The sequence below is a fragment of the Drosophila tropicalis genome, unplaced genomic scaffold, assembly GCF_018151085.1.
Source record: "Drosophila tropicalis isolate 14030-0801.00 unplaced genomic scaffold, ASM1815108v1 contig_381, whole genome shotgun sequence".
In the NCBI taxonomy this organism is placed as follows: domain Eukaryota; kingdom Metazoa; phylum Arthropoda; class Insecta; order Diptera; family Drosophilidae; genus Drosophila; species Drosophila tropicalis.
Window position 1 is genome coordinate 209,964 of NW_027172842.1, and position 14,288 is coordinate 224,251.

At 42.4% G+C, this 14,288-nt stretch overlaps 1 pseudogene; it reads left to right on the forward strand.

Annotated features, from left to right (window-relative positions):
- Positions 1–659: 659 nt before the first annotated feature.
- LOC137572527 (uncharacterized) lies at positions 660–3,686 on the forward strand (annotated as a pseudogene).
- Positions 3,687–14,288: the final 10,602 nt, after the last annotated feature.

Here is a 14,288-nt window from a genome sequence, read left to right on the forward strand (position 1 = left end):
TTTATAGTCAACGACTTTATGGATATCCTACTTAGCTCGCAAAACAATTGCCTAGCTGTTAGCCACATGGCAGCAGTCATCATGCAATCCTTGCGTCGCGCTGAACGTCAGCGTAACCAAAACTTCAGTTCTAGGTAAACTCTAGACGAGGCATACGTGCCATCTCCCCCTCGTGAAGTAGTACTTCAGCGTTGGTTCCGCGAGAGGGATACGGAGCATAGGGTAGGTTTTAGTGCGGTGCGGTGACCACTAACCAAGGTCGATACCAAGTCCCACACTTCGGCTTTCAATGCTTTCCCCCTATTTATAAAATAAAAAAAAAAAAAAAAACATATGTATGTATTTATTTACAGTGCAGTATCAATCCTTAATAAGTCCTTAATTCTGAAAACCATAAAGAAAAGTGTATGAAAGTCCCTAGAAATTTTGTATCAAAAAAATATAAGTATCAAGCTTATATTCATAAAGGGGATTACAATCCTCGTTTCTCGAGTGAGCTTTAATGTTTTATTTTTTTTTTTTGTTCACTTTTTGGTACATATGTATGTACATACATACAGTATGTATGCTCATCCATATACATATGCAGTGTGACTATTCGAAAAGCAAGCAAAGTTTCGTTTTACATGTTTTAAATCTGAAAAATTTCATTCAGCACCATGAATCATTTGCGAGTGCACAAATTCAAATTAGGCGGCAAGGATAAAATGGCTTTAGCCGATATTCCTCAGACTCCAACGGAGAGCAATGATAGCGCCAGCAATAAGAACAATCACAAAGGATCATTCCTGAATCGCATTAAGCGATACTCCGTGCTGGATAATACTCTGAGCCGGCGCTATTTGGGGAGCATGACCCTGCCATGTGGTGTCGGAAGTGATTCTACGGGAAAAACTAGTTCTGGGTCCGGTTCGCCCAATAAACTGGCCTCAGGCAGCTATAACATGACTGGTAGCAGTTCAGAGGACCATCGTCTGGAAATTGGTGCCCCAATAGTGATATCGACTACCACTCTAAATACAGATCGTTTCGATGTCACGGAAGCGAGTCTAAAACAAATTGGAGGGGGGAATAGCTCAGACATCGACCTTATCGCAAAAGATATTCCGATCACAGTGCCGATCGAACCGCCCAAGCGAGAGCCACATATCAGGCGTCAGCAGCAATCGCTATCGGTTTAAAATCTTCATCGTTCTGAGCTAAAGGTGTGCCTGCAGAAATCGTCTTCAATGAGCTTGGATTTGAATGTCACCGCACCAGCTCAATTGGGCATACTAAATCTACCCGAATTGCCAGAGCTATATGGCAACAGTAAGCTCAGCTTGGCAGCTAGTGAGAATAAGGAAAATGTTCTCGATTCGGAAAATGAACCACCGCTGCCGTCCGGCGCAATATCGCCCATTTCGCCCCCACACTCCACCGGCCAGCAGTGATAGTTGCACACCTGTCGTGCAAGGCGTGGGTTTCGTTGCCCAGCAAGCCCATTTCAAAAGTATTGATGCCCTCTCCCTCACGAATCCCGCCCACGGATCCAAGCAGAGTTCCAAGCAAAGTCTAATGAGCTCACAATGCAGTTTGAGTCGTGATGATAAAGAGGAGGAAGGATTTGATTATGATCTCAAATCTGTGAGCTATGCCCAAAATCTATTCGTTTCGATTGATGAACTCCAAGAGATCACCAGACAAATTAATGAATCTGAAGACTTTAGTCGCGAAATCGACCAGCTACGTCCGAGCGAACGGCGAATTACGCTACTCAAGAACAGTCACAATAAGGAAAAGTTACGCAAAGGTTGGAACGGCATGAAAAACTGTATAGACGAGGAGAGTACGCGATTAAAAGAAGTGGTGCGACAGCAGACACCGCTGAAACGCTTAGCGCAATCGCGGAGCAATCTTAATCAATCAGTATCGGAGTGTAGAAGCCGCCAACAGAGCATGTCCCCCGAATGAAGTCGGAGTCGCAGTCGAACGAACGGAATTTGAGTATTCTCCATCACAGAGATCCAGTGAGGAGGACGTCTCTCCACATGCCAAAAGGTTCAAGGATGAGGTATAATGATTCGAACTGTTAACGCCATTTATTTAAAGGGTTTAGGCTGGAGTTGAAATTGCTTTGAATGAATAAAAAACAGTAATACATTACTTTAATTTTACCTTACAGGGACAAAACGGCTTTGAGGAACTGAGACGATATGTTAAACAAGGTGGAGATTTTAGCAAAGAGTTAATCTTTGTCCTGCAGGAGCGGTAAGTAATCCATGCATCTACCTACTTCATTTATTGTATACTCTATTATTTATGTACTTCAAACAGGACCGATTCCGAGCTCATTTATTCAAAGTCTCTCTCAAAACTGGCCAATAAACTAAATAAAGCTGGAAGGGAGATACCTGGCAGTGTGGCCGATGCTTGGCGTTGTGTGGCTACAGAAATGGAAAGTCGTAGCGATATGCATCGCTCGGCAACATGCACAACTTTGCACAGCAATACGCCCGTCTCATCTCCGATATGAATCCAATTTTGGGCACACTGAGCACTCGTCTACAGCCACAGCTGGATGCCTGTAATGTGACAAAGGATATGCAAGTGGTTCGCAATATACTCCGCAATTCGGAAGGTCCTAGCGAGCAATTGCTCCCCGACTTCTACTGTGAGCACACCACATTGGCCATGAACCGTGAGAGACGTTAACATGCCCTGATTAAGCTACTGCAATTGGTGAAAACGGATCTGGAGAGGGGACGACGCTCCCGTGATGGCCTAAGGGGCTTATCTCAGTCACTGAAAAACCAGGAACATAAAAATATTACCGATAAGCTGTATCATGTGAGTTAAAATTAAACAACTTTGGATTTTTGTTTTAATCAATTATGCTTACCTATTTGGAAGGAGCTCGTCTTAAGCTACACTCGGCCTTGCTAGAGCTAGATCATAAACCCCGTTCCACCCATCCGCTAGCTCAGCATAAACAGGTAAGTTTCGAAGCGAAATGCCCCGTGTTTCCATCCGTAAAACTAACTCATTGATTCCGACTGCTATCTGAAGATCACTCGCGATCGCACTGGTCTGCAGCAAAGTATTCTCAAAGTACCCACGTGGCTGAAGAACAATTCTCAAAGTACCCAACGTGGCTGAAGATGCCACAAACACTGCCGATGACGATGATATTGTCGATGAGGATTGCTCGCATTTGCAAATGCAACATCGAGACATTCACCAGTCAACCAAAGATAATCTCAACGACGAATCCTTCACTGGCTGCAGCCAAATCGAAAACTATACGAGCAGCAACAACAGGAACGGTATCGGAACAGGACCGCGGCCAAGCCGATGGTGTTTCCAATCAGCAGGACTCCGATTTCGATGAGTTCAGTTCGCAGGACGAAGACGAGGACGATGCTGACACTGAGCCAGCCAAAAAGTTACCAGGCCAAACGCCAAATCCGCCGACGCAGCATTTCTATCAGAATGCTCAAGAGTTGCAGAAGAACGGCAAGGACAATCAAGTGCTGGGCAAATGTAAGGCCCTCTATAGCTATACACCAAAACTTTACGATGAGCTGGAACTGAGTCCTGACGATATCATAGAAATTCATGCCAAGCAGGACGATGGCTGGTGGCTGGGAGCGCTAAGGAATCACATTGTCATCTTTCCGGCCACGTATGTGGAGGAGTGCTCGTAGTACTTAGAATCACATATAAGATATTGTACACATCATCTTTTTTTAAAATACATATATATATATACATATATATATATATATATATATATATATATATGTGAGGTTAACATTATATTTGTAATAGTTTATTGTACATAATAATATTAACTGAAATGTTTAAATTGAGGTGTAGTACATATTTCTTTTAGAATAATAATTGATTTCATAACTGCCGAACGCTCTCGTAACCCGTTTATCTCTTGCCCGTTCTCGACGACGACTGCCCTTAGACTCTCTCTCTTCGATGCCTCTGCCTCTCAGCTGCTACACGACTCGAAAATAGGGGCAATCTCAGATCAGTGTGCCCATCTCGTCTTTACACTCGGCCCTCCTGATAATCGTCTTCTGACTCAGAAGACAGCAACTCGTCGTTCTCAGCCACATATCGCCAAAGTCTCATATAGTCCACGCTCGTAATTGTCATCCTTGGCCCTTCACCATTGGTCGCTTTCTTTACATCGTACCGGCCGTTGCGCTTAGCTTTGATCACTTCATAGGGTCCCAAAAACTGACTTGCCAATTTACGGCCCGCTACAAACTGCGTTCTCTTTATAGCTACCAAATCGCCAACTTGGTAGATAGCTTCGCCTTTCCTGTTCTTATCATAGTTCCTCTTGTAAGTCGCCTGCGCCTTCTCTATATTAATCTTAGCCTCTTGTCTTAGCTTTTGACGCTCGTCGTTGAACTGATCTACTTGTTCCTCCTGTAATATATCCAGCAAACGGTCATCTATATGGTTACGCATTCTCGTTCCAAACAGGACTTCAAAAGGTGACATTTTAGTTGAAGAATGCATCGTTGTATTAATAGCCTTCTGTACTTGAGAAACCGCTTTATACCATTTCGTGGGTTCATCTGCTGATATTTTTCCGGTAATAGACAGGATACAACGGTTAACTCGTTCGATTTGGCCATTGCCCCTTGCTACTCCTGTGGTTGACAGTACATGCTCTACATCGTTTGATCGAAGGAATTCTTTAAAAGCGTTTGATGTGAAGGCCACCCCTCTGTCACTTTTGATCTTCTCGGGAAATCCAAAAATGTCTGTCCATTCGTTGAGTCTTTTAATTACTTCTTCCTGACCTGTGGACTTCGTTGGAAACAACCATACAAATTTCGAAAAACCATCTACCATTGCCAAAATGAATTTGTACTGCTTGGAGGTGCTGTCCATGGGTCCTAGATGATCGAAATGTAAAGTATGTAGCGGTGTGTCTCCTTCTTTTTACCCAGCTGTTTATTATGAACTATACATTTTATGCAGTTTGCAACCAATCTTGATACTTTACTTTCCAAATGCGGTATCCAGTACTGTTGGTCGATAGCGTGCATTGTCTTGCGCGTCGAAAAATGTCCAACCTCGTGCGATCGTTGTATTATCTACCGTTCCATTAGCTTTGGTACAACCAATAACTCATTACCTTCAACTTCTTTGAATAGCAAACCACCTTTCAGGTTGAAGCTTTTATATGGTTGCTGCTTTAGTAACTCTATAATCGCGATAATATGATCATCTGTCTGCTGTGCCTTCTTTAGACGCGCTGTTATTTCACTTTTACTACTAAGCACGACTGCGGGTAACGGCTTAAACAGTCCACGTGCTGCATCTTTACTGCTGATCGGTGCTCCACGTTCAAATTGAAATCTTGTAAATACAATATCCACTGCGCAACCTCCCTTGGGATGTCCAGCTTTGACGTAGTTTGCTTAAATGCAATGCAGTCTGTCACCAATTTCACCGGGATCCCTAGCAAATAATGTCGAAATTTTTTTAACGCCATATATGCTGCCTTGACTTCAAGAATGTAGCTATGCCTCTTCGAATCTGCTTCAGATGCTTTCTTACTCCAAAAATAAATCGGATGTAAATTGTTGTCAAATAGCTGAAGAGTACTGCTCCAAATCCGTCTTTTGAAGCATCCGTGTGTAACTCGGTTGGTGCCTCGCGGGAATAGAGGTGTAACACTGGTTCGTTTATTATCGCCGTCTTCAATTGCTGCAACGCCTGAAGCTCGCTTGGACCCATAATAAACTTAACATCTTTTTTCAGCACTTGGTAAGAGGGCTTGCTATCTGCGCATACTGAGGAATAAACTTTCTAAAGAATCCGGTTAAACCAAGAAATGCCTGAATCGATTTGACGTTTGTGGAATTCCGAAACCACAAACGCCTGATCGCCATCGTCTTATCTTTACCGGGCCAAATCTGTTGGTGTTTTGATTATATAAAATAAGCTAACATTAAGACAATTATAATATAGAACAAATAGAAATGTATGTCAATTAAGTATGTAACCCGATTATAGATATAGATGGCTCATCAGTCATAAGTAGGTCTGATATGGTCAGCAGTAAACAATAAAGACCTAGTTAATCAATAAAAACGTCTTTTGCTGACCTAACACTATGTCGAACTATGCACTGGTGAGCTCGCTATTTTGTACTATAAAAGAAATGCATTATTCTTAGTAAGATCAGATACCAATTGTAGCTACATCGGGTGTGCATCGCTGTGTCTTTGGCCCCCATCTCTACCTTTGTAATCTCACCCCGAGGTCCACCCAATTTATGTGTTGGTTGCGACAACCTTTAGTCACTGGTTTATGTGCTAGTGCCTAGATATATATATAAATAAATAAACATTTAATAACTTCAAGAAACACTAACGTTTTTCATTGAACATTTTGGTGACCCCGACATTGGCGGCTCCAAGTTAAAAGAATAACAGACTTGGTGAAACCGTCATCAAGCGAGAACATTTGGTCAACTCAGGCGACCAATCTCTCAACAAAAAGGAAACTGGTCAACTAGGCGACTACTTTCTTTGCACGCTTGGGACACGACAATCCTAAGCGAGGGCACAAATTGATGAACATCTCACATCAATCTGGGGTCCCGACTAAAAACATCGCAATTGATTAACTTGGCAATCATTGCGTAGCCACCTTGGCGAATAAAAAGATTTACTGGAAAACTAGGAGTTGGTTTCCGCAACGGGGTAGCAGTGCATACCCATTTAATAAAAGTTGATCAACTAGGCGATCACCTTATAAAAATCATTTAACAACGATTTGTGTCAACGAGGCGACCAAATCATAAATCATTTTGAATCAAATCATAAAAAGTTATTTTTGTATAAAATAAAGTTTGATCAACTCAACTCTGTTGCATTCCCTGGCGTCAGCAATATCTGACCTAGTTAACTCGGTCAGTAACCCAGGTAGTACGCACGAGTATAGATTTTGGCATTGATCAGCAATTTTTTTTTTTAAACAAAGAAAAGAAACTCCAAAAATTGGTTTCACTGTCGTGGCAGTTATCAGTGTAAAAGAATAGGTATATTGGAAATAAAAATAAAACTATTGTTAAAACACTATTCAAAAGGCAACTTCGATTTATTTCTTATTCTTATTTGTGCTACACTTGACCATTTTTAGGAACGAGTCGGAGCGTTCCCTGTCTTTGACAAAATAAATAAACTCCCATCGGGTCAAGTACTAGTACAGACAAGCAATTACATAAGAATATAAAAGAACATGGAGGAATTTTATAAACAGCAGACAGAACGAGGAGAGGCAATCCAGGCCTTGATTCGGAATAGCAAAAAAGATTCTTTCGCCAGGAAAACGAAGCCATCTTATTTCGAGGAGAAACTTGAGCTCCTGGAATACATGTGGGAGAACTTCGAGAAAGGTCATCAGGAGTTGATGGACAAATTAAATAACGTGCCAACTGAAGATGACTACTTTATAACGGACTATTTCAGCAAAATGAAGACGGTTGTATCTAATATAGTGGAAGATTGGAAGGACCATTTGGCAAAAATAAAGCTAGAGAGACAAGCTCGCCAAAGAGAGGAAGAGCGAGTCATGGTCAAACCACTGGTTCGTAAGCAAAGTGCTCTGCTGGAGTCATTGTCCAGGACATTAAGACAAATTGTGCCTGAAGAAAAAATGACTTACAAATCGGTAGTCGACAAATTATGGATGCAAATTGAAGAAATCCATTATGAGATTCATCGGCTAGCTGAAAATCCAGCCGAAGCCGGATATAATATAGCTACGTTTGTGGCCGCAGAAAATACAATGCTGAAATTCTGTGTGGCACCAGCAGAAAATGTAGTAATACAATCACCACCTGTATTGCAATCGATACAATCATTGCAACTACCCAAAATTCCCATTCCAAAATTTGATGGGGATTATCTGAAATGGCAACAATTTCATGACATCTATAAAAAGGTGGTTCATGAGTCAAATGTATCCACGATAGAGAAAATGTGGTACCTAAAATCAAACCTTTCTGGAGAAGCAGAGAGACTGATACGGCACCTGGAATTAACAGAAGCCAATTACAACACTGCTTGGTCAGTGTTGCAGGAACGTTTTAATAACAAACGAGTTCTAGTAACAGCCATACTGGCAAAGCTGTTTGATCACCCAAATGTGGGAAATGACGCAGCTTCTATAAAGAATTTGCATGATAACATTTTTGAATCATTGCAAGCCTTAAAAAATATCGGCGTCAATATGGAATCGTCAGATGCTGTCATAATGTTTCATATGACAAGAAAATTGGATAGATTCAACCACGCACTATATGAGCAATCTCTTTCCAACACAAGGGATCTGCAGGAAGTAAAGGACTTCTTATCCTTCTTGGAACAGCGCTTCCTAACATTAGAGGCGATTGGGAAACCGAGAAACGAAAATCGCAGCATTGAGAAACCAAGTCCAAGGAAGACATGCGCAACAGCATCTGGGACAAACAGTACCCTGTGTGCTTTCTGCGAAAGAGCAAAGCACAAACTCTTCCAATGTGAAAAGTTCAAAATCAAATCCGCAGCAGAGCGGCTTAATTGGGTGCAGAGACACAAATTGTGTGTCAATTGCTTCAAGCCGGACCATATAGCAAAAAATTGCTCTTGGAGGGGATGCTTTAAATGCGATAAAAAACATAACACAATGTTGCATTTAGAAACAGGCAACCAAATTGCTACATCTGCTTCTGCAGCTTCTGCGTATGGAATTGGCAGAAAATACACCCTGTTGGCAACGGCCAAGGTAGTGGTAAAGGGGATCAATGAAAGGAAAGGAGAATTTCGAGCACTCCTGGATAGCGGCTCTCAAGTAAATCTCGTCTCAGAGAGACTGGTAAAGAAGTTATCGTTAAAAATTAGCGAGACTCATGTTCATATAAATGGAGTGGGTGGTCAACCACAGATAAGCAAGGCGCGAGTAAGCTTGGTTGTAAGGTCAAGATACAACAAGTTCGCAATGCTAGTTGAGGCATTTGTATTGCCACACATAATAGGTGACCAACCCACAGAACAAATAACGCAGAAAGTCACATTACCAGACAACATTCAATTAGCGGACCCAACATTTGATAAACCCGGAAAAATTGATATGCTGTTGGGAGCTGATGATCACTATGCTATACTGCTACCAGAAAGGAGACGGGGCAATCGAAACCGTCCAACATTACAAAACTCAGAGTTTGGATGGATTGTTGCTGGCAGAATTAATATGTCAACGTCAGCTTCAATCACATGCATGGTAGGCATGACGAATCCAGAGGAATCACTGGAAAGATTCTGGCAACTAGACACACTAGAGCCAATAAAAAGGTACAGGAGTCCGGAGGAAGAGTATTGTGAAAAATTCTTCCTCGATAACCTACACACGGCGGCGGACAATCGGCTAATTGTAAAGCTTCCATTTGCTGAAGAGGCGTCATCTCTTGGAGAATCTCGGGAAGTAGCCATAAGAAGATTCATGTCGTTAGAGAGGCGAATGAACCCTGACATAAAAAAGGAGTATGTAAAATTTATGTCAGAATATGAACAGCTTGGACATATGAAGCAAGTAATGGTAGAACAAATTCCCAAGAACCATTACTTTATACCGCATCATTGTGTACTAAAACCAGAAAGTACCACCACCAAGCTAAGAGTGGTATTTGATGCTTCATGCAAAACGTCATCAGGAAAATCACTGAACGACATTTTATATCCTGGACCAGTTGTACAGAGTCAACTCTTCTCAATTCTTCTGCGGTTCAGGACACACAAATATGTGTTCACGGCAGATATTGAAAAAATGTATCGTCAAGTTTGGATAAACCCTGCCGATCAATTCAATCAGATGATTGTGTGGAGAGAGGATCCAAGTCAAGAACTAAAGTTTTATCGTTTAAAAACGGTAACTTATGGAACCACGTCAGCCCCATATTTAGCGACGAAGTGTCTGGAATATTTGGCACTGAAAAACATTGAAAAATTGTCGTCTGGAGCATCAGCATTAAAAAATGACTTTTATGTTGATGATTGTCTCACAGGAGCAGACAGTTTACCAGAAGCCCTGCAAATAAGACAAGAGCTTCTAGAAATCTTGAAACCTAAGGGTTTCAACTTACGAAAATGGTGTTCAAATAGCAGTCAACTTCTAAAGGAAATTCCAAAGGAAGATACGATTGCTGACATCAATCTCGGTGACACACTGGAACAAACAAGTGTCAAAACATTGGGAATCATATGGGCACCCAAAGAAGACCAATTATGTGGAAAGGCTCAAAGACATACAAAAGGAATAACCAGACGAGTGGTGCTATCCGAAGTCGGTCAAATCTTTGATCCTCTAGGACTGTTCGCACCGGTAGTGGTAAGAGCGAAAATGTTTCTTCAACATGTTGCTACCGAACGAATTGAGATGGATGGTGACCTACCGCCGTATTTGGAGAAGCAATGGGAAGCTTACCGAGAGGATGTACAGGCACTAAACCACATGAAAATTCCAAGGCATATTTTTGATGGCAAGGTCCCCACTACAAAGGAATTGCATACATTTGTTGATGCATCAGAAAAGGCGTATGGTGCGGCAGTTTATGTCCGATCAACCTATAAAAATGGACAAATTTCGGTCAGATTGTTGTGCGCCAAGTCGAGAGTGGCTCCCCTGGAAAAACAGACACTGCCCCGGCTGGAACTATGTGCAGCTGTACTTGGAGCTGAACTCACGGATAGAGTTCGACAGGATCTCCAATTCGGATCAGAAAGTGTAGAATCATTCCTCTGGTCAGACTCAACAGTAGTACTCTCGTGGATTAATTCACGGGCATCACATTTCCACACGTTTGTGGCTAATCGGTTGACAAAAATACACGCAGTATCACATCCAAGGCAATGGCGGCATGTGTCATCAGCGCTCAACGCAGCTGATGTTCTGTCTCGAGGCATATCAGCAGTTCAGCTTAGCACACATACATTATGGTTGTATGGACCACTATTTCTGCATGGACCACAACGTGGCTGGCCAGCACCATTTAAGCCTACAGAGCACACGATGGATACCGCTGAGAAGAAAACCAAGGTATTCAGCATGGTGACTGCCACGGCAAACAACAAGAGTGAATGGATATATACGGTAAATCACAAAAATTCGTTTTACCGGCTACAGCGAATAGTGGCGTATGTGCTACGGTTTTGTCACAAGCAGAGCAGGAAACCAACGGCTCAGTTAGAGTTGGAAGAGTTAGACCAAGCACGGAGAGTGATCATTAAGCAAATTCAAGAAACAGGATTTGCATATGAATTACGGCACTTAAAGAAACGACCTGATCAACCGCTAGATCGCAAAAGCACGGTGGCAACATTGCCACTAATACTGGATGAAGATTCAATGATACGAGTAGCAACTAGGCTACAACAAGCACCAGTATCAACGGAAACAAGGAATCCATATCTCTTGCCGTATAATGATCCGGTGGTAAAAATGATGCTACGGAAACTTCATGAAGATAATCTTCATTGTGGACATGAGGCACTACGCGGAATAGCTCGGCAACAGTACCACATCATTAAGGTGAAACCGATGGTCCGGAATGTGATTCAGGGCTGCGTAGTATGCACCAAGTACCGGCCTCAGTTCTTTAAACAAGTCATGGGCGACTTACCTGAGCATCGGGTATCTCAGAATAGACCCTTTCTCAATGCCGGAGTAGACTATTGTGGACCATTCTGGATCCACCATAAGGTTCGAGGAAAACGTCCCGACAAAGCCTACATTGCAGTATTTGTATGCTTTGCAACCAAGGCAGTACACTTGGAGTTGGTCGGAGACCTGTCCACCTCTTCATTTGTGGGCGCGCTTCAGCGCTTTATTGGGCGCAGAGGAAGATGCCAGACATTATACTGCGATAATGCAACAAACTTTGTTGGAGCAAACAACCAACTTAAGGAACTGACCGATACAATACACTCAGAAACGGCAGCAGGTAGTATCAAGGAATTTTGCAATCAAAAAGGAGTGCAATTTAAGTTCATACCACCACGGTCTCCACATTTCGGAGGATTATGGGAAGCTGCGGTAAAGTCCGCTAAGCATTTACTGTTGAAAAACGTATCGACAGCAAACTTAACGTTCGAACAACTGTCTACCATCATTGTCAATGTTGAAGCAGTGCTGAACTCTCGTCCGTTAACGCCGAACTCAGACGATCCCAACGACTTAACAGCTCTAACCCCAGGCCACCTATTGATCGGAGAACCATTAGTAGCCCAACCAGATGCAGAACCAATAACACAGCGATCGATTCCAGAGCAATGGGAATTAGTGCAACGGCTTAAGCATACATTCTGGACACAATGGTCTCAAGAGTACTTACAAGAATTGCAGGGTACATCCAAGTGGAAAAAACCATATAACAATGTCAAAGAAGGCATGATGGTAATTCTAAAGGAGGATAATGTGCCAATTTTGCAGTGGCCAATTGGACGAATTGTTAAGTTATATCCAGGCTTGGATGGATACGTCCGCGTGGTAGACGTTAAAACAGCCAGAGGCACCTACAAGCGGGCTATCCATAAATTGGCCCCCTTGCTTAGAGAGACGGCAACAAAACGTAAAATCGAGGCAGATGACACAGAAGCGAATTCCCAAAAAGACCCTGGTATCGAGGACAACGCAGAACCAAAAACAAAAAGACGCTTATCGATCGGTCTGCCACCGTTGGCAATGACGATCTGCCTAATGCTGTTGTTATTGCCTATAGCATTTGCTCAAAGAACTAATATAACTCGATTCAACCCCAAACCAGGCATATACTATGAAAGTATTGGCACAGGAAGGATGGCAACGTCTGACTGGACTATTGTGGCATTCTACGATCTCGAACCATATTGGGCCGACCTGAAGACATTTTCAGACGGAGTAGTAAAGGTTGGAGAAATATGCGTATTAATGAAGGTTCCAGAGGCATGCACCGCAATGCAGAGGCACTTCGAGCATGTCAACTCAGAGCTACGGACAGGAAATGATCTCCTTCACATAGAACGCCAACGACGATCGCCTTTAGATATAATTGGGAACATTGCGAACGGCTTATTTGGTGTGCTGGACTCAAAGTATGCAACAGAGATGTCAGGCACCATAAGAAAGGTTAAATCAAATGAAGATTACTTATTGAACTTGCTGCAAAATCAGACATCTGTAATTGATTCAACGATAAATATCATTAAGCGAGATGAAGCCACAATTGAAAATCAGATGAAACTAATGGAACAACAAATGAACGACATGACCAAAGTCCAGGACAATGCGGTAAAGGCGTTGCAATGGTATATTACGCTAACTACTCAGATGACAGTTATTGCAGGGAATTTGCAACGAATTCAAACAGAAATTTCCCGAGTATTTACAGATGCCCATCATAGCAAAATAAGCCCGTTACTTCTATCACCAGGCCAACTTCGGGAACATCTGAACCAACTGGAGAGACATCTTCCGTTTGGTTTGGAGTTGCCAGTTCCAGATAACGACGTCTTGCAACTATATGGCTTAATGAAGGCACAAGGAACAATCGCAAACAATCATGTGATATTTAAGGTCACATTTCCATTAGTGGCAACGCAGGCAGTACAACTGTATAACCTGGTACCCATTCCAGCAATTGGAACTCATGGGATTGTAATCATGAACATTAAAATTCCCATCATTGCTGTCAACAAGGAACAGAATCAATACATTGGGCTCTCAAGAGCTGGTTTGGAACAATGCCATCAGCTCAACAACGAGCAATATATTTGTTTTGATAAACAAACGACGTTTTCGGCTAATAGCAACTGTGAGTTCCAGCTATTCAAAAACACAAAATCATCAACTTGCCAAATACAACACACAAACAGATCATTCGGGTGGTACGACATGTATCACAAAAATCAGTGGATTTTTGCCACCACTAGACCAATTGAACTCGCAGTGACCTGTGACGATAATATACAAGGTGTCACTATTAAGAAGACTGGATTGTTAACTCTAGACCCGACGTGTACAGCTAGGAGTTCTGGTATACGAATAACAGGTCACCGTATAACTACGACAGACACAATGAAATTGTCATATGTCCGATTTGGCAACTTCAGCATGGGCCCAACAAAAGTAGCGCCAACAACAACACAATTCACAAAGATGCAGCTAAGCTACGATGAACTAAGCAACGTTCAAGGAAAACTGGAAACTAAGCAAAACTGGAAATTGCCAGAAGACCTCAGCCAGCCGGCTCATCA